The sequence below is a fragment of the Micrasema longulum genome, unplaced genomic scaffold (assembly GCF_059751315.1).
Source record: "Micrasema longulum isolate JH-2025_06_02 unplaced genomic scaffold, ASM5975131v1 h1tg000234l, whole genome shotgun sequence".
Taxonomy (NCBI): Eukaryota; Metazoa; Arthropoda; class Insecta; order Trichoptera; family Brachycentridae; genus Micrasema; species Micrasema longulum.
The window spans coordinates 957,703-976,652 of NW_028277439.1; the positions used below are offsets into that span (position 1 = coordinate 957,703).

Genomic DNA, 18,950 nt, shown 5'->3' on the forward strand with positions numbered 1-18,950 from the left:
TGTGCAAAATTTCTCGCTATGTCAGAGCTAGTTTTTTATAAAAATTGTGGAATTTATTCGGTATCCTCTGCTTTAATACTCGAACCAGCAAACCGTTGAATTTTTTTGCAAGCACGAGCATTATTACTGCACCATTGGTATTTTAGAACAAGCGATTTCAGTAGCGGTATACCGGAGGACTCCGATGTTTTTAGCATTAATAGAATCTGAATATGTTAAATGAATAAAATGACATTCATAGCTCAATTTTGCAAAAAATGTGACTTCCAGCCTTTCAGCTTTGAGGTACAGAATTGACAATGCAACTGGAGCTGTCACCGTTTTCGAATTTCGAAGCTGAGATACATCTTGCATGTACCGACTGATACGTTTTGAAGCGTGTATTGTAGATCTGCATGCAAAATGGAGCATCAAATTCAGATTTACCCGAGCCAAATTCACAATGCGATTGCAGCCCCAGTATATCTTTCCGGATGGTACCCACACTAAGACGGCGCTAACTTCCGCTATTGTTTCCAGTAAGCCCGTTATTGGGAATTAATAATACTGGGGAAATGCTTCACGAAGAGGTATTTGAGTTAGAAATTTCCACCTAGGGAAACTTAGCCCTTGTAATAACGGCCCTGTATTGCGCTGTGTAATCGTTCAACTTGCACGGTGTTCGCGAATGTATTATTAAATAGGGAAATGGATTATTACTTTTGAATATGAAGGAGACCACACAGTTTAATCATGCTTTCCCGCAGTAACTCGTTTAAGAAGGCTTAAGCGCATATACGCCGATTGTTCTGATTCTTGGATACTTGGTCACGTTATGTCTTTGTCTTTCTTGACGTCTAATTCCAACGAACTTTGCACCGTCACTAATTTAAATTATTTTATCCATTTTGTGTTCTTCAGCCACCGATCTAATCGTTTTTTAATTGTATGGGATATATTAATTATACGTGTTGAATTGGTGAAACTTTATAAATCTATTGTTCACCGAGTTTTCTACACATTTGTTAGAAATTTTGTATTTTGCTGGCACTATGACATCATCGTCATCATTACCTTTCCACAACTAATGGTGCATAGGGCGCTGCATTGGTACACAAATCGAAGTGTTTCTTGAATTTTTTTTCTACATGAAGGTAAGATGATTGGTCTTACGCTTCAGGTACCAGTCCAGGAACTATGAAATATTCTAATGTAAAAACACTTTTTAAATAAATATTTTATTTCAATCATGTCGGGAATCGAACCCGAGACCTCTTGCATGTTTTCAAACCACTGTACCACGAGGCCGACTCATGCACTATGACTCTAAGCCTATATTTTTTCCAACTTCTATATTAATTGATTGTTGGAAGTTTTTTTTATGCTTTAATAATACGTATTTCTGTCTCTGTAGTTTTTACTTATTTATCTTGCCTACATTTAATGTATTACATTTCTGTCGTATTTGTGAACTCCCAGTTCCAAATTCATCGTAAGAATAGGCTTTCCGTGACGCGGTAGAATTGTTGGCTGTAACTTGTGACGTACGTCCCCTAACTTAGAACTTAGATAGGATAGCACATGGCTTAATGAAACGTAATTACATAACAAGACGTAAAGAAACTAGCATCGAAAACACAAAATTGTTCTTTGAACAAAAAACGATTAATAAATTTACAAAATTACAAATAAAGAACAATTAGGCAGTTTAGATGAACCAACAAAAAAAATAAAAAATATGTTTGTTTACTTTTACTATTGAATTAATTTGTTGTATAAATAATTACTTGTATATTGCTGTAATAAATATGTAAAAAAAAATAAAAAATAAATAAATAAAATAAATAATTCACTTTGAATTTACAATTCAACGTAGACTTCTTTTCATATTTTTTTAAAGAGAAATTTATTAGGTAGGTATCTAAAAAAAATATGAAAAATACGTTTTCTTAAAAATCGCTTATATTTTAAAACAATTTAATCTCTTTTCATGATTTTTCATAATGTAATTTTTTATGTTTGAAAAAATGCTAGTAGTCAAAGTTCAACAATGAAAAAACAAAAAATTTAAAAAAACTGTTTTTTATTAAAAATGTATTTTATTTTATAAAATTTTATCATTTCTTTACTTACCGTGTGCTGTTAGAAGATTCTGAAAAAAGAAAAAGGAACAGATTAGTATAAATATTAAATCTTCTTATTTTTGGTTCAAAGGTAAAAATACCTGTTTATGCAGACCTAATAACGTGGGAGAAAGGGGGTCATAAATATAAGTTCACCGTCTATTTTAATAATTCATTTTTACTTTCTAATGGGTACTATTTTTATAATGGTACTTTAAATAAATAAATTTTCTATTCTTATACGTATTATTTTTAAAATGGTATTTCAATAAAAAAAATTTGTCTAATTTATTATTAATTTACGTGAATAAAAAGAAAGTTATCTATAATAAATTGTTGGATAATATTCCCAATCTTCAAAATGAATTTTGATCAAATTGAAAGACCAAAATAATTATATTTTTACATGAAAAATTGTAAATCCCATACTATTTTTTTTTCAGACAATTTAACATTATTTTAAAATAAAATCGGCATACAAAATAAAACTTTAAACAATAGAAGCAGGTGAATCGACACTATTTTAAATTGAATACTCGTGATGTTATTTTATAAATAGCAATCATCCTAGGTAGTTAGTTACCATGTCGTCGTTTTGTATCACGCTTTCATACAACTACATCCTAGAAGCCTACCTTTAATATAATACGTATTTAAACACCGTCACGTTTATAAATTGTTCAACACTTCGAAGGTGCGATGCATCTTTGTAAATAAGACATCTGATATACCACTGAACTCGTAGCAGAAATGGCCCTAAATTATTTGTTTTGTGGTGAGCATCATTTATCACGTTTATGTGAGTCCGTAGACCCCACCTGGGAACGCTGTAATGTTAAATACGGTGACCATTGCTTCTTAATTCTAATAACGTCATTATTTTGTATAAATTATTTATTTATTTATTTATATATTTGACACTTTATATACACATACAATAAATATACATATAAGGGCGGGCATATTGCCTTAAGGCAATTTCTTCCTACCTACCCAAACCGTTCAGTTTGATAAAAATATAAATACATGGACATATTGAATCTTACAATTTTATACAAAAATTAAAAGCAAAGATTAACAAAAATAAATTTATAAAAAAAAAAAATAACACTACTCTATGAAGAGAGGAGAGGGGATGGGAAGGAAAGAAGAGGGATAAAGAAACAATTTAAATATTTAGAAAGTGACATTTCAATCTTGACTTAAATGTAAATAAAGAAGGGGCGTCTCTAACATTAGTGGGTAGATTATTCCACAATCAAGCGGCTACTACTGTGAAAGAGGAGGCAAAAAAATTAGAGCGATGACAGGGTATTAAAAGGGTTCTCTCGTTACTAGAACGAAGAGATAGTCCGTGTTGTGAAAGAGGTTGGATGAGCTCTCTCGGATAAACAGGCGAAGTGGGATTATTTAAAATATTGTGAAGAAGTGATAGAATGTGAATGTTTCTTCTATGCCTGATACTCAGCCAGTGTAGTTGCGTGCGATACTCGGTTATGTGGTCAAATTTGCAAAGATTAAAGATATAACGAATACAAATATTCTGCAATCGTTCTAACTTACCAAGCAATTCAGAGTTAGCATCTGGATAACATACATCCGCGTAGTCAAGGAGTGGAAGAAGTAAGCTCTGGACTAATGTTTGCTTAACATTAATTGGCAAGAAATTCTGTAATCTTTTAAGTGAGTGCAAACTGCTATAAAGTTTACGACTAACTTCGTTAACCTGATCGTGCCACCCGAAATGCTTATGAATGATAATACCTAAGTTTTTACTGAAGTCATGAATGGAATTTCTGTACCATCTATTTTGAAAAGAGGAAGTGTGGTAAATTATATTTGTATCAGTTTTTATTGCACCACAAAAGGTACGATAATGTCTTTGTTTTGGGCGGAAAAGAAAACATAGAAATTGAGTGTATGAAAGCAATTGAGTATTTTTTGTTTGATTTGCATTCCATCAAATGCAGCTTGAATTTATTATTTATTACACAAAGGCATGGAGATTAATTAATATAACGCTTCGGATTCTAAAGATAATGAAATTATTAAAAGGAAAGATGTCACTGAAAAAATAAACGTTTACTATCGACTTGACAAGAGTCGTAGGTACAAATCCACACGTCATGCGACACTGTAATATTAGGGTGGATTCATTTTTATATTGGCTCGATAGCTGGTAAAACGTGAATAAAAAAAGCGGGAGATAGAAAGGAGTAGAAACATTTAGAAGAAGTCTATATCCAGCAGAGGAGAGAACAAGGCTGAAGAAGAATAATAATAATTTTTGTTTTAATATTTTTAATTTTATTTATTTATTCAGTGACTATTTTCATTAATTTTTTTGGAGCGAATGCAAAACTCACGTATGGTATGATAAATATAAGATGTTAACCCTTGAAAGATTTCGTTAAAACAGAACACCTGGTATCTTAACGGATTTTTTTTAATGAGGTAAAATTAGATTAATTAACGGAGATGTAGTCAGAGTTTTGGGTAGAAATGAAACAATCTGAACTATCATGTATATATTACTAAAATAGCAGACTCATTACTCTGAAGACCTAAAATAATATTTATCATAGACTTACCTAATTACTGACTACACGAATCTACTATCTCGCCGCGCCGATTTCCTGATGTAGGCAGAAAATATTTTATGACCACCGCTCTCTCTGTACACAAACTTAAATTTTTCCACGTTTTCCAGTCGCGTCCGCACGCACGACCGTTCAAACTATCAAGTTTGACGTTTGTATATATTTGTTGCACGTAACTTTCCACGTCTTTTTTGCATAAAAAATCAACCCCACTCAAATATGATAACATAAATACGAGTATCGTAGATAATCCAATATTTTTGCGCAACGTAATTTATGAAAAAAATTGTAATTAAAAATGTTGTTATATTTTAACACTGAAATATTACAAATATAATATTTTTCAGTAATTTATCGTAAACGCAAATTAAATCAATAAATCTAATAAAAAACATTAACGTAGGCAGCGAGAAATCTTTCCTAATTACTATTGATTGGAAGCTTATATTTAATTATTATCTTAAATTTGAGTAGCATAATGGATCATAAAATATTGATGCTTTTGATTGGCAATCTATCAAATAATTTATGCAATAAAATAATACATGTTTATGTTGGCAGGTTGTATGAATACCCTTGTTTTCAATATCGAACGTGAAAATAAACAACATTATTCCATTAGCTGATGGTAACTAGTTATCGTATCTCTGGTGAAATGCTCAGTGATGATCAATCTCCGAAAACAATAATGTTTTTGCTGATAAGTTATTGGAGCCAGTTTGGAGTTCAAAGTAAAGTTGTGGACTTCATTTCTAAGATCTAAGGTTCTCCGCGCTCTACCATAATAGGGAAATATATATATTTTTTATTAATAAGGGTCTATAAAATCATGTTATTTAATGATGCTCACGCTTACACACACCTGAACACTTACTCCCACACAAACACACCTCTACACTTCTCAAAAACACTTTTTTGTTGTACTACAATTTCATATGTATGTCTTTAAACTGTATATTTTTATGTTTTTATATCATTGTTGACTGTTTCTGTAAAATAAATAAATAAATAAAATACTGTTTAGTAAAATTGTTTTTTTTATTTTTTTATTAGTAGCATAAAAAAATATTTAACAATTTATGATTTTTGATTCCCGCGAAAACAGTCATTGCATTGGCCACGCGCCTAATATGTCACGATTCATGGGAATTCTGAACTTTGTTTGTGACCGCTTAAATTGAAATAAAACCTCATCACGAATTTTCACGTGACAATTATCAAGGTCAAACATGTCGTGGTTTTGTAGGGACATATTTGTATATGATTTCTTTGCTAAAGTTGTGGATGAAAACATTTCTCAACAATATCCATATTGATTTTGAAAACACAATTTTTTTTAAAAATCCAGTTCATGTATTTTTCATCGGATTCATATTATGTGATATTTAACCTATTAGATTCACAGTTTGTAACTTTAAAAAATCGGCATTTTAACTATACACGTGTCTTTTTGCCTTGCGAAGTAGTGGTTAGTGCGATTGACTACCATGCATGCTATTTTGTTATTAATTCTCAAGAAAGTCTTGTGTTTATTTCACAATATTTCATATTGTGTTTTTTTTCACTAATTTTATTATTTCACAATTACTTTAGGCTGGCAGCTGAAACGTTATTTGTACTTATCAAGTAGGCACTCTTTTAATAATGAGAGGTATTTAAAGTCATTTGTGTACTTATGTTGTGACCTATGCATCACACTGCAGACGGGGGCAATATATTATGTTCACAAAATTTCATAAAAAATAAAGTAATTTTTAATTTAATAACGTTGATTTTGCCCCTAAATGGTTTTTTAATAATTTTTAATGTACATTATATACTTAAATTGGACTAATTTTCTTACTTAAATATGAAATCACAGCTGGTTTAGCACAAAAAAAAGACTTTTTCGAAAACTTCAAGCTCTGGTTGACGGCCAAAAGTGGTATCAAACATTTAAAAAAAAAATTTTTTGCATTCTGAGTTCGGAATTCGGAAAAAAATATATCAGCCCACCTTAATGATCACGTCTTGCGTGGAGATGAGGACTATGTCGCGTCCCGCGACAAAAATAATTATACCTATAAGATAATCAGAACCGTTATAGTTTAAAAGTAAAATTGAATATAGAAAACAAATCAATCGCGTAAATAAACGCTTTACCCGACAGCGGTCAACAGCCATTCTGCGGCGGTCACGTGATACCTCCCACCACACTAGTTTTTTTGAATACAGGGCCGTAGTACTCGCCGCTGGCGAGCCAGCCAGTTGCAATCTGGTTCGCGAGCAGTGTCCACGCCGCGCTAGGCCAGTTTTCCCTCGCAAATAACTATGGGAGTTTTGGTATAATTCCCTATGCACCATGTTGAGCTGTGCCCAAAAAAACTTGTATTCTAATTAAACCAGCTTCCGGTAAGTCTTCAACAACTTTCGAATACATAAATCAACTTGTTTCGCTCATACAAATTTGTAATTTTTCATTATTGTCCACAGATCGGATACGTATGATCATTTTAAGCTAGAATCCATTATGACGGCTGTTTAGCCTTATACACCACGTAACAACTAACAAATCTTCATTTAGTAAGTACAGTATACAGCACGGAACTGTTGTTTTTTTTTAACTTACTTTCTCGAGCCGTTTGTAATGAAATACATTTTTTTGTAGTATGGAGAGTCAGGTTACCCCGGAATCTCGCCCTTGAACCTGAGTTGTCGACATTTTCTTTGATTCATCCTGCAGAGGCGTGACTCAGCAGTTTTTCTCCTAAATGGCAAATCGACACAGGACGCCATTTCTAGGATCCTTCGTAATCGCTGGTGTTCCTAGTACTTCCTTCTCAAGTAAAATAATATAGAATGGTTCGAATCTCTCAGAGGATTATGTGAGTACCTCGCGTGCATCTCTTCATAAAGGTTGGTGGAAATATACTTCGAAAATTAGTGACTCCTAATATAATACTACAGTGAACTAATGGATACGCAGGATTATTCAAATCTTTATCCTCATTACGGGGAACCGCTGCCCAAATTATTTTCGGTTCTAGGACACTTAGAAGTAATCACATTAGGTTAATTTCGAATCCTTTTAATAATGGGCTATTTTCAATTTTAATTCTTACTAGGAGAGATCTCTGCTCCAATTATTATTAATCCTGTTTACTATAATTAAGTTCCTCATAAATAATTGTTGAACATCTTGAGAAACATATATGTCCGTTGTCTGTAAAACTATATTTTACTGATTTGTAATAAATAAACTTGAAATGAACCACTTTATTCTGTCTTTTCCCACCGTTGTTCACAACCAAGCAAGAAATTCAGTATTTTATTAGAATTTTGCAATAATACCTAATGGAAAGTAACTAAGGACCCATGTTATCCTTCAAGGAACCTTGAGATCAAAAAGAACAAGTTCTACCTGAGACTATTAGCCGCAAGGTAAGATTTAATATTGAAAAAAGAGTATGACAACTATTCAGTAAGCAGAGCGCTCAACATCCCAGCTAAAACTAAAGGTAGCGGCAGACCCCCAGCAACATGGCGGTCTACTATTGAGAAAGAGTTGGCAGCACATAATGTTCCCACTGTGACAACCCAGTAGACTCTGGATGAATCAGAAAATGAGATCGGGAAGAAGAAGACGATATTGCCTGGAAATAACAATGAAGAAATTCAGTAGGATTTTTTTTTAATACACTATTAATCTAAGCCAGTTTTGTATGTCTGTCATAACTCCGCGTGTGACGTTAGAGGTTCTCTTCCGCTTATTCTCGACCAGTTCTGCCCATGGTCCGTTGACGCTGAGGATAACAGAAATCTTTCATGACTCACTTATCATTGGTTGATACATATGAACTAGTGACGTCGTTCAAAGTAGCTCGTTTTGGTTTAAATATTTTTTATAATTTTTTTCGTACATTGTCAAGAAACTTTATACAATTTTCCGTAGGGCTGAAGTTTCTCATTCCTTTCTCCAAAATGCTGTCTTTAATTAATTTGTTGAAATACGCGTTTTTTAATTAATTAAATGATTATCTATGAGATTCTGCAGTCACCCTATAACTTTATGCACAATCCAGAGTATAGCCCGCGTACCTTCTATAAAAATATTACAAAATGTTGAAATGATTAATGACTTGTTACTGTTAAAGGTAAATGGATAGTTAATGATGCACGCACAAACGAAATGGTGAAATGTTAAAAAATCTAATGACAAGTACGTATTGTCGTTTTCTTTTTTCTATAATATTAATTCTCACCTATCTATGCTGGGGAGTCCAGATTTAACTTCTTGAAGACATTCGATCCATTATAAACCAAGCATTTCTATGGCACTGGTGTGAGCGGTTGGAACAAATGATACGAGTAGGCACACTCATTCAATGTTTGTGTATTATTTATTTGACGCTCCATTTTTTAATGCTCTTAACGTAAATTTTCAAATTTTGTGTATTTTAAACTTGTTCAAGACTGTATGTTTTATAGGTATTTTATGTGCTTGCATTTGTTACGTATGTGTTCGTTTGTACTGTCAATAACTATTATGTTTTTTTTTCATCTATTGATATATTTTACATGCCCCTTAATTTATTTAAAAATAAATTAGGACTTATTATTTCTGGCTGCGATACGATTCCACTTACTATTTAATGATGCACACACCTGAACCCTTACTCCCACACGAATACACATAAACTCACATCTACACTTACTCTCATACAAATACACGTAAACACACCCTTTTTTTGTAACACAATTTAATAATATGTATGATTTTTATTTAGAAACTTCGCTGGTCTGTCTTTGAACCGTATAAAAAAAAAATTATTACATCATTGTTGACTGTTTGTTTTTTTTAAAAATAAATAAATAAATATTAATATATTTAATCAAAAATTATATTTTGTATTATATTACATTTTGTATAACAATTAAAAAACATTACAGTATGGTGTTTGTTTAGTAGGTAAAAGACACCTTAATGCATGTGTGCGGGTGGATGAAGAATACAGTTTTTTGTGCGAAATAGAACCAGAATCCTAGACAAGTGTTTTTAACTAGATGGCTACTCGTAAAAATCATGAAAAAAGAAATCGCAGTGTAGTGGTTGGAGTGCTCGCCTACCATGCCTAAAATCCTAGGTTGGATTCCGGGGAGGGTCACCGTGAAATATTTGTTTATAAGGTTGTTTTACACTGCAATATTTCAACGTCCCTAGATTGGCACCTGAAGCGTAAGACTGAGCATTTAACATTCCTGTAACACATGATCGAGATTCTCTGCGTGTACTTGTGTAATGCAATGTCCTACACACCAACAGGTGTGGATTAGGGTTTGATGCTGATTTTATGTAAAAAAATAAATTAATGTAAAAATAAAAAAAGTTCCATAGTATTGTATTCACTGTTATAATATGCAATATCCAACATTTTTTTCCTACTGTTTTTCACTGAGGTGTTTTCAGATAATAGTATTTATGAAAGAGGGAATAATTTTATAATTAATTTTACAAAATATAAGTATAAATAAATTGCAGAATCATCTGCAGGCGATTACTAGTACTTAATTTAACTCGGAAGAGTCTTAAATACATAAAATAAAGTAATATGCTAATTAAAAATACTTAACTTCAATATCAATACATATATGGTGCTCCAACACGCTAGTGAATGGTTTCTCATTTAATAAGATATATACAAGAATCAAAATGGTACCTGTGTCGATATTCGCTAATAAGCGGAATGGGGAATGTTGTAAAACGTAAAGTGGCCACTCAACCCAGCCAATGACAGGTCATAAGCCCTGTAAACGCTCGAATATCGATAATCCTGAATTTGAAAAAAATTCTACCTCATCTCTGTAGGAATATTGATAAAAAAAAAAAAGGGAATAATTTTATTGTCTTTTTTTTAAATATCTTTCCAATAAAAATTTTGAAAAATATTTGCAACTCGTTTATCATTTGAAATTTAAAGTATATTTTCCTTAAAACACTTGCCAATGAGTCTAAAGAAATATTATTATTGATGCCATGAAAAAGGTAGTAAAGTAATATATCAGTGATTTACGTGAAGCTTGACATTTACGTGTGACGATAGATACAAAAAATCTTTTTTTAAACCTTCTCATATTTCTGTTGATGATGTTTTAATATTAAGTCATAGACGTACATTATACTGGCTTAATCAACGTGTACCTGGTGTGCTTCAACTCGTCTGTCTTCTGTCACTTTGCACTTACTAAAAATAAACTAATCTTTGACTTCGGCTACATTTGGGTGACTTCGGTCATACCTTGTCTCTAGTCCTTTACGGGAACTGAGATCACTCCGGACTTGATTTTAACAGTGTTTTTATCAAAGGAGAAAACATTTTTCAAAGGATCTTACTAATGTCCTTAATAAGTTATCAGTATCTACTCAGTTACTGGGTAAATGTGGCTAGTTACCGTAACGATGGTTGGCAGATAAATAAACGAGTATACAAATGTTAGTTACTCTCGTGATATATTGTGTGCTCTTGTAATTAACTACCATAGAAAACATAATAGAGAAACTTGTTTTGGTTAAAGTCATTCATTACTTTTATCAATAATGTAAAAAAAAAAATGCCTAATTACTTTTTCGTATTATTGAAATTCTATTTTTAAATATTACGCAATTTATTTATTGCAACAGAGAAGGAAACATTTTTGATAAGGTTATATGGAATTCTAGACCACTTGACGCACTGTGCAACATTTACCATTCTGCCTATGTTTAAACATCCACATTTCTTCAACTCTTACATCTGTTGACTTTTATGAATTAAAAGAGAAACCAGCCGATGATATGCCCTTCATTCCCTTCTCAAAAATGTTTCCCTCTCTTTTGCGACAAATTTAGATCTAAATACCTCCTTAGGGAGGAGGTCCAGCCAGTCTGCAAATATTTGGATATTCTGAAAGCATTGTTGAATTATGTTATTTGCTTACATCATTACTAAATTACAATATAACTAAAATTAACAATAATATATTTATCGTCGTTTTGTTTTCGTCAAAATCATATTTTTTTTGTACTATTACCAAATTAAGCAAAAAATATATACATTTTTTAAAATTTTATTATTCTTATTAAAGAATATGAACCAATGACAGATATCCTCAGAAATACATGAAATATACATAAATCAGATTCTTTGCGTGTGTAAATATGTTTTAGAGATCAGTGATGAAGGCAAGTGTGTTAAGGTAGACATGTGTGTGTATATTATTGCACAAGTGTCAAAAATATATATTTTTAAAGATTTTATTAATACGAAATGCAGAAATTATATGAAAGTATAATAGAAAAATGTGTGTTTTGAAATGCGCATTTTAAATGTCAATTTATTTCAATCAAAGGGATCAATAAGGAGATATTTCAAATTATACTACTAAACGTATAAGTGGGGAGTTTTGGGCATATTTTAAACGAACGGCACATGAAATAGAGAGCTCGACGTGTGACATTTATTATTATTTTATTATATAAATAAAAGACGAGTGATACTTTAATCCTCAAATTTGGAATATCCAGTGACCGGTTTCATCGCTTTCGCGACATCTTTGAGACTGGTATCTTTATTAAGAGGTTGAATTTACTTATACAAAACAGAAGTAAAGATAGATAATTCATAGGATAGATTGCCTTTTATTTATTAGTAAATTACAATGAACTTTTATCAAGAATTTTCACTTACAAACTTAAATGTTTAATATATAATTATAGTTATATTGTAACTCTCATGATATAATTTTAGTTATATTGTTGTTCTTTTCAAATAAATCTGTGCCTTGTTGCTAGTATGGATATTTATTGAAACTATGGTTGCAGACTGCAAAAATTGTGGATTAATAAGTTCTCAACACATCCATTTACCATGTTAAAAAGTAATAATTCTATGTCTTGGGTCTAAAAGGCACAATGATGGATTTAATTTTTTCCTCCCAAAATTTTATGGAGGATTGATGTCAATCGAAAAACATACATATTTAACAAATTTACATATACACAAATAATATATGGTAGTGCTTTTAATTGATGATTGTTTAAAACTGTTTATTGTAACGTCACACAAAAGCTGTAAAATTACTCTCCTGTAATGTTATGATTCACGACATTTGCCCTTTTAGATCCATCCACAGAAATATAGCTTGTATTTTATTGGAACAATAAAACTGAAACATATGCGAAAATAACTGATAACAAATTTCATTTCATTATTTTTTTTAGCTTAATATAAAATTATGTACAAAATACCTTTGTTACAATTTCGCATCATGTTTTATTTTACATTTGAAAAAGAAAATTCTTGCGTTCTTAGGAATAGGTAACTTAAATATTTAAATTTTGGGGACCATTTTCAAGGAGTTTTATACAACTCATTATTAGAAAATAAAAATCGATTTGTGGTAGAGCGGGGTTTGACCCACGGAACTCTGATCCTTGAATCGGTGATACTTTCCACGGTACCACAACCCGGTTGTTGGTGGAGAAGCCTTAAAAATCCAGATTTGTATTATAAAATATGAGCTTTTTTATAAATAAATTATATAATTATTAATATGCACCTACGCATACTTAATTTACTTTTTTTTTTCTAATCTCCTCTCTGTTACCATTTTCCATCGCAACATTAAAGCGGTAGCATTCATATTTATTGAATTTATCGTTCACCCTTAAATTAAAAACATCACAGTAATTTGAAGTTATGCTTTACTTAAGTCAGTAAATTATTAAGGAAAATGCTCGCATAATTCCCTTTAGCTTTGGGTTTTCACTTCATCTAATGAACGATTCTTTATATAAATTTTGACAAGGGGCGCATAATTTTCATAGGAAGGATAAATAAAATTTGTTAATGGTCTTTTATTCACAAGTACACTTAACTAGCCGTTCACAATGGAGTCCCGGTGCCGATCTTTATGTATGGAAGCGATGTACGGAATTGGGAAAAAAATCACACAGTAGCCTGTATGCTGTCGAAATGCGATCTTTTAGGCGACCATGTACGATAGGTGCACAAATGTCGAGATCTGTACATTATGTATGGCTGACATAAGCATCATCGACAAAATCAAAAAAGAAGTTCTGCGTGCGACAGCGAGAGAACGACTTAAAAGATTTCAGATGAGATGTAAGACCGATAAAGACATGGCATGATCAAATTCGACAAGTACTTTAAAATGGAAATGTCAAAAGTTAAAATAATCGGCGCGCGTGCATGTGTATTTAGACATGGTAGTATGGCGTTGAATCCTCCCATACCTTTTCTGGGAAACGGTGTGATATTTTGTTTGTTTGAATTTTGATTAGTATACAATTAACAAAACATTATTTACCATAAAAGTAGAAATATGTTAAGCCGAAGTTAATGTGTGCACTGAATTATGTATACGGAAACGCGTGGGGTAGAAATAACAGGATATCGATGTTGCGAACATTAAATCTAAAAATAGAGAAGTCATTCTTCATTAGAACGATTAAGGAACGAACTGTCACATTATGTACAAAGCCAATGAAACCTCCCCTAAATATTTATTCACCGTATTGTTGGTGGCACTGTGGCAAATAGCAAAAAAATTGACGCTATTTTTCAGTTGGGTCATAATAAATTATTACGTAAGAGAAGTAAAGATATGCATTATAATATATATGTTTGATCAATACTTTTTTCGCATAAGAGACCCAAACATAACCATAATACACGCTTCACGTCTAATGATGGCTTGGTAGTACCAAAAGTATGCAATAAATATGGAAATAGAACTCTCAATATTTAGTACCTAGAATTTTTGATTTATTACCAAAAGAACTTAAATTTAACTCACATTGTAACAAGAGCAAAATAAGAGAGTGGCTACTCGATCAAGAGTTTATATATGAATAGTAGCTTAGGTGTAAATATTTTAATTTTTCATATATTTTCTTGTATTTAAAAAATAAATTTATATATTATTATTTTTATAAACATGTTTATTCTGATCTTTCCGGCTGTTAATTTTTATCTGTTTTTCATTGTTTTAATAAATGTAAATAATATAATTAAGTCAGTATAAATATAATCTTTACCAACAAGCTACAAAAAGTGGCTTGGTGGGATTTTAGTTTTAGTAAAAATATAACAAGTGAATTTTTTTTAAATTGTAAAAATGTATAATTATGCTATTAAATCAAATAAATTAAATTAAATCAATTGCAGTGGGGAATTACAGCACAACCAAGCTTGAGTTAAATCACATTAAAAAAATTGTCATCTCAAACCCAGAACCCTCCGTGCGTAAACCGAGCATCTTAGTTATTACACCACAGGAGTTTAATTGTTATTACCCTTTATATTGAATAATTGACGGTACGATCATAACTTGCAAATAACATAAATATTTTAAAAAAAATTATTTACTCGATATTAACAAAATATATCAATGATATGTTTTTTAGGCTTTTAAAATACATGTACGTCTGTATTACTATGTAGGTATTTACCACTATGTTTTACTGCATATTTCCTACTAAATAAATATAATTTTAACATGCATGTTGCCGTGTGATGATATTTTCTGACAAATTCACGCGACGTAGTCTAAACACAGACCTGGCTATTTAAACACTGACCCGTATTATTTCTCACGGGTAATTCCCGTTTGTCGCACTTTTAAAATCAACATTTGAAATAAAACTAGGAGCGAAATTTTATAAAATATTCTTAATTGTATTTATAAAAGACGGAATATTTGTATTTACTTTTGAGATAAAGATTATTTGATGTAGTTTTTTGAGACATCCCATTTTTCGAAAATTCGTAGTTACCAACTTGTGTCAGAAACCCGAGAATATCATTTACAGACAAAACATGTAAAAGGAACTTATACCGTGGAATTAAAAAAATATATGTATTTACAATGCTATTAATTTTTCGTATTTGGTGCATAGAATTATGAACGTGACATGATGACCCGTATCCCTTATTAACAGTAAAATGTCAAAATAGAACCTCCCTTCTAACTTGAGTGCATATGGCACTGCTTTTTCATAATGCGCTTAGGAATCAAATTGATGTAAATATTATTTATTAGATCGCATTCTTGCAATAGCCTTTGAAGATTTTTATTAAAAACATACTCACACTAACGTTATGCCTTTGTGCGATAATTATAAATTTTTAAAAACTTAAAATATAAGAAATCAAACACTGATTTGAGTCTACTGAAAACTTTATTTTATTTTTACAAATATAAAAACAAAAACTTCGTGACAATTGTTTTGCCGTGTTAGGGCATTTTCAAACGAATGTGAATATTAGATGGATTGATCGTCCTTATATAGTTATATAATTCAAGGTACTTAAGTAGAAAATAAAAATAATATTATTAACTTTAGCATGTACATTAATCATCAGTGTTTGATTTCTTTTATTATAAGTTTAAATGTGGAGTTCTACAAAATAAACACCAAATCAATCAATCAAATCATTTTTTTATTTATCAAAAGAATACAAAAAAAAACATATAAATTATCAAGTCCTACTGAACTGCATAAAATGCAGTTCGTCAGCAGGTGCAATTTCAATAAACATTTAAAAACTCTTATTACTGTGGAAAAAAAAGAAAATATGTCCATCAAAAATGAAAAATGGAAAAAAAAATATTAAAAAAAAAACACAAAAAAAATCAATATAAAAACCACGTTCTAAAAGCCAGATTTTCAGCAGGCGTTTTTCTCTTGAGCCAGATAAGTTTTTTTGATTTTTTATATTTAATGGGAGCGTATAATACATTTTTGGTATTTTGTAGTCTTGTGTTCTTTTCCCGTATTTATTATTGAATTTAGGGAGAGCTAGTCCATTTACACTAGTGAACCGAGTATTTGTAATGTCTATTGTAAAAACAAAATATGTATTTAAAATTGTAATATTTGATTGCGTCAAAAAAAACAATAAATCTTAATTCGTGCCTGAAATGTATTTTGTTCATTAACAACAAATAAGAATTTGATGATTGCATTATATTTGCTTTATTCCAGGGATGAAATATGAGTATATTTTTGTTTATATTATTATTTAAACTCTGATCCACAAACGCTTGCATTAAGTAAACCGGTAATTGACAATTTCAAATAAGAAAATTAGTTCCTTACAGAAAAAAGTCTAGTGGTTATTTACCTTCTTACGTCATAAAGTCGTGAACATGAGATACAAAAATACTAGGCAATTACACGCCGGAGTATTGGAAGTATTCAAATAAATCTCTGTATACCGTACATTATACTGATTTATCTGTTTTTCACATATGGCGTAGGATCACTAAATCACAGGAGGAATCCTTATTTTAACATATGCACGTCCTTTACCGATCCTGAATTTTAACCGCAAGACGTACTACAAAAAAATATGAGGAGATACTACGTGTAATGCATGGCACTCAGAATGATCCGACACTTATTTTGATGTAGAATTTTGCCAGCTATCTTTTTCAGAATTGGCATTAAGGTCATATAATGTAATGAGATATTTTGTTTTGATGAATAAAACGAAAAATAACGTGCAATGTATGAGTGGAGCCTGAACATGCGTCCCAAGAATTAAATTATACGTAGTTATACAGAAAGCAGGAGGTCCACAATTTAAAAAAAATAAATTTCTAACGTTTTTGGATGAAGAAGGGTCAATTCCATGTTCTGCTAAAAACAGCCTGGCCGCTTTTATAGAAAAAACTGCAATAATCTCCTTCTGAAAATAGTTTTGATCACAAAAACGGCATTTCTCAATTTGCAGAAAACACCCCAGCACTAGAAATTTTTTAAAGTGTTGATGCTGAAGGGAAAATTAATGCGTCTAAAAATGTATTTCTCCTAAGTAAAATAAAGTGCGTGTATTTATTTTTATAAATTCATAAATTCCAAAATATCTGTAATAAAAAAATATTTTTTAATATAGAATGTCACTTCAAACATTCAACGTTTGAATGAGGTGTAATTCAATATAAGATCTAGCTGTTATCTGCAAAATGCATATTTTGGGTTGTGTAATCTGCCAGATATAAAAAAAAACAAGAATTCCTTTAACACATAATTAAATTACTTTTAAAACTATCATAGTAAATAAATTAAGTGATTATTTACAATTAACTACTTTAATATAAATATAAAATAAAATGTTCAATTCTTTGTGACACAACATGCGTCAAAGTTTTACTAGGGTTTTTCCTGCAAAATGTATATCTTAAGTTCTGTGATCAGCCAAACTTAAAAAGTTATTAAAACTGGTCAAATATAGTCAACTTCTTTTTTGTTTATATTATAAAAAAACGAATGCATTCTTTATTTATCATTTGTCAAAGTAAAAACATTTCATTCAACTCTTGTGTCGATTTGATTATTCACTCATTTCACAAACGTGCTATCATCTCAGTAAGAGTTTCACTTTTCTACGGCTGGCTGCTTTTTGCACAATTACTTTCAATTATGACTCTCAGCTGCACGAGTAAAAATATGGATTGTATTATTATAGTATTTATTGCTTTTCTGTTTTTATGGCAACCCATTTAATATTATCGCTCAATTTTAATATTATCGTCTATTTTTTTGTAATGTTTGTATTAAAAAGTAGAATTGATTGAATGATTGAACGCGAAATCTCTGCAAAGATTCCGAACGCGTTGAAACCTACATAATGAGACAAAGAAAACACAGTTTACTATAGTTGATGCTAGTAAAAAATATGCGTTTTTTTTTTACAATCCATAACTTCATTTATCCATACTTTTGACGACTTCCTTGGTGTTATGGTGAAGATGCTTGAATCACGGGCCTAACACTCCGGGTTCGATTCCCGATGTAAACATAAAAATTCAAAATGATTTTTCTTAAGCCTGGGTGTTTTTGGCCTTGTTATGCCGTTATAAGGTCTGCTTGTAAGCCTGCTGTATAAAAATATGCTTACAAACAATAAGATCTATAAAATATAAATAATTATATTTATCAGCAATATTTTGAGTTTGTTCAAATTTTTGTGGACAAGGACTGGATTCAACTCCCTGGGGAGTTGTTTATATTAACAGATTACAACAGAGATGACGAACATTTAAGAGAAGGTAATATAGAAGTCAAGGCATCTACAGGGCTCAAACTTTGTTGAATTACCTACCAGGTAAAAGAAGTATAAAAATTGGAAAATTGTTTTCAGGCGTTGCCTAGTAGGTGATTTGGTTCAGCCGGATGAATCTCACCCACGTGATAAAAGTTTCA

At 31.0% G+C, this 18,950-nt stretch overlaps 1 protein-coding gene across 1 annotated transcript in view; it reads right to left on the reverse strand.

Moving 5' to 3' along the window:
• Ddr (discoidin domain-containing receptor 2) overlaps positions 1–18,950 on the reverse strand; it is a 633,418-nt gene that overhangs the window by 541,768 nt on the left and 72,700 nt on the right. Inside the window, exon 2 of the mRNA XM_088243797.1 lies at positions 2,113–2,131. The gene's annotated coding sequence lies outside the window, so the exon portion shown is untranslated. The remainder of the gene's footprint in view (positions 1–2,112; positions 2,132–18,950) is intronic.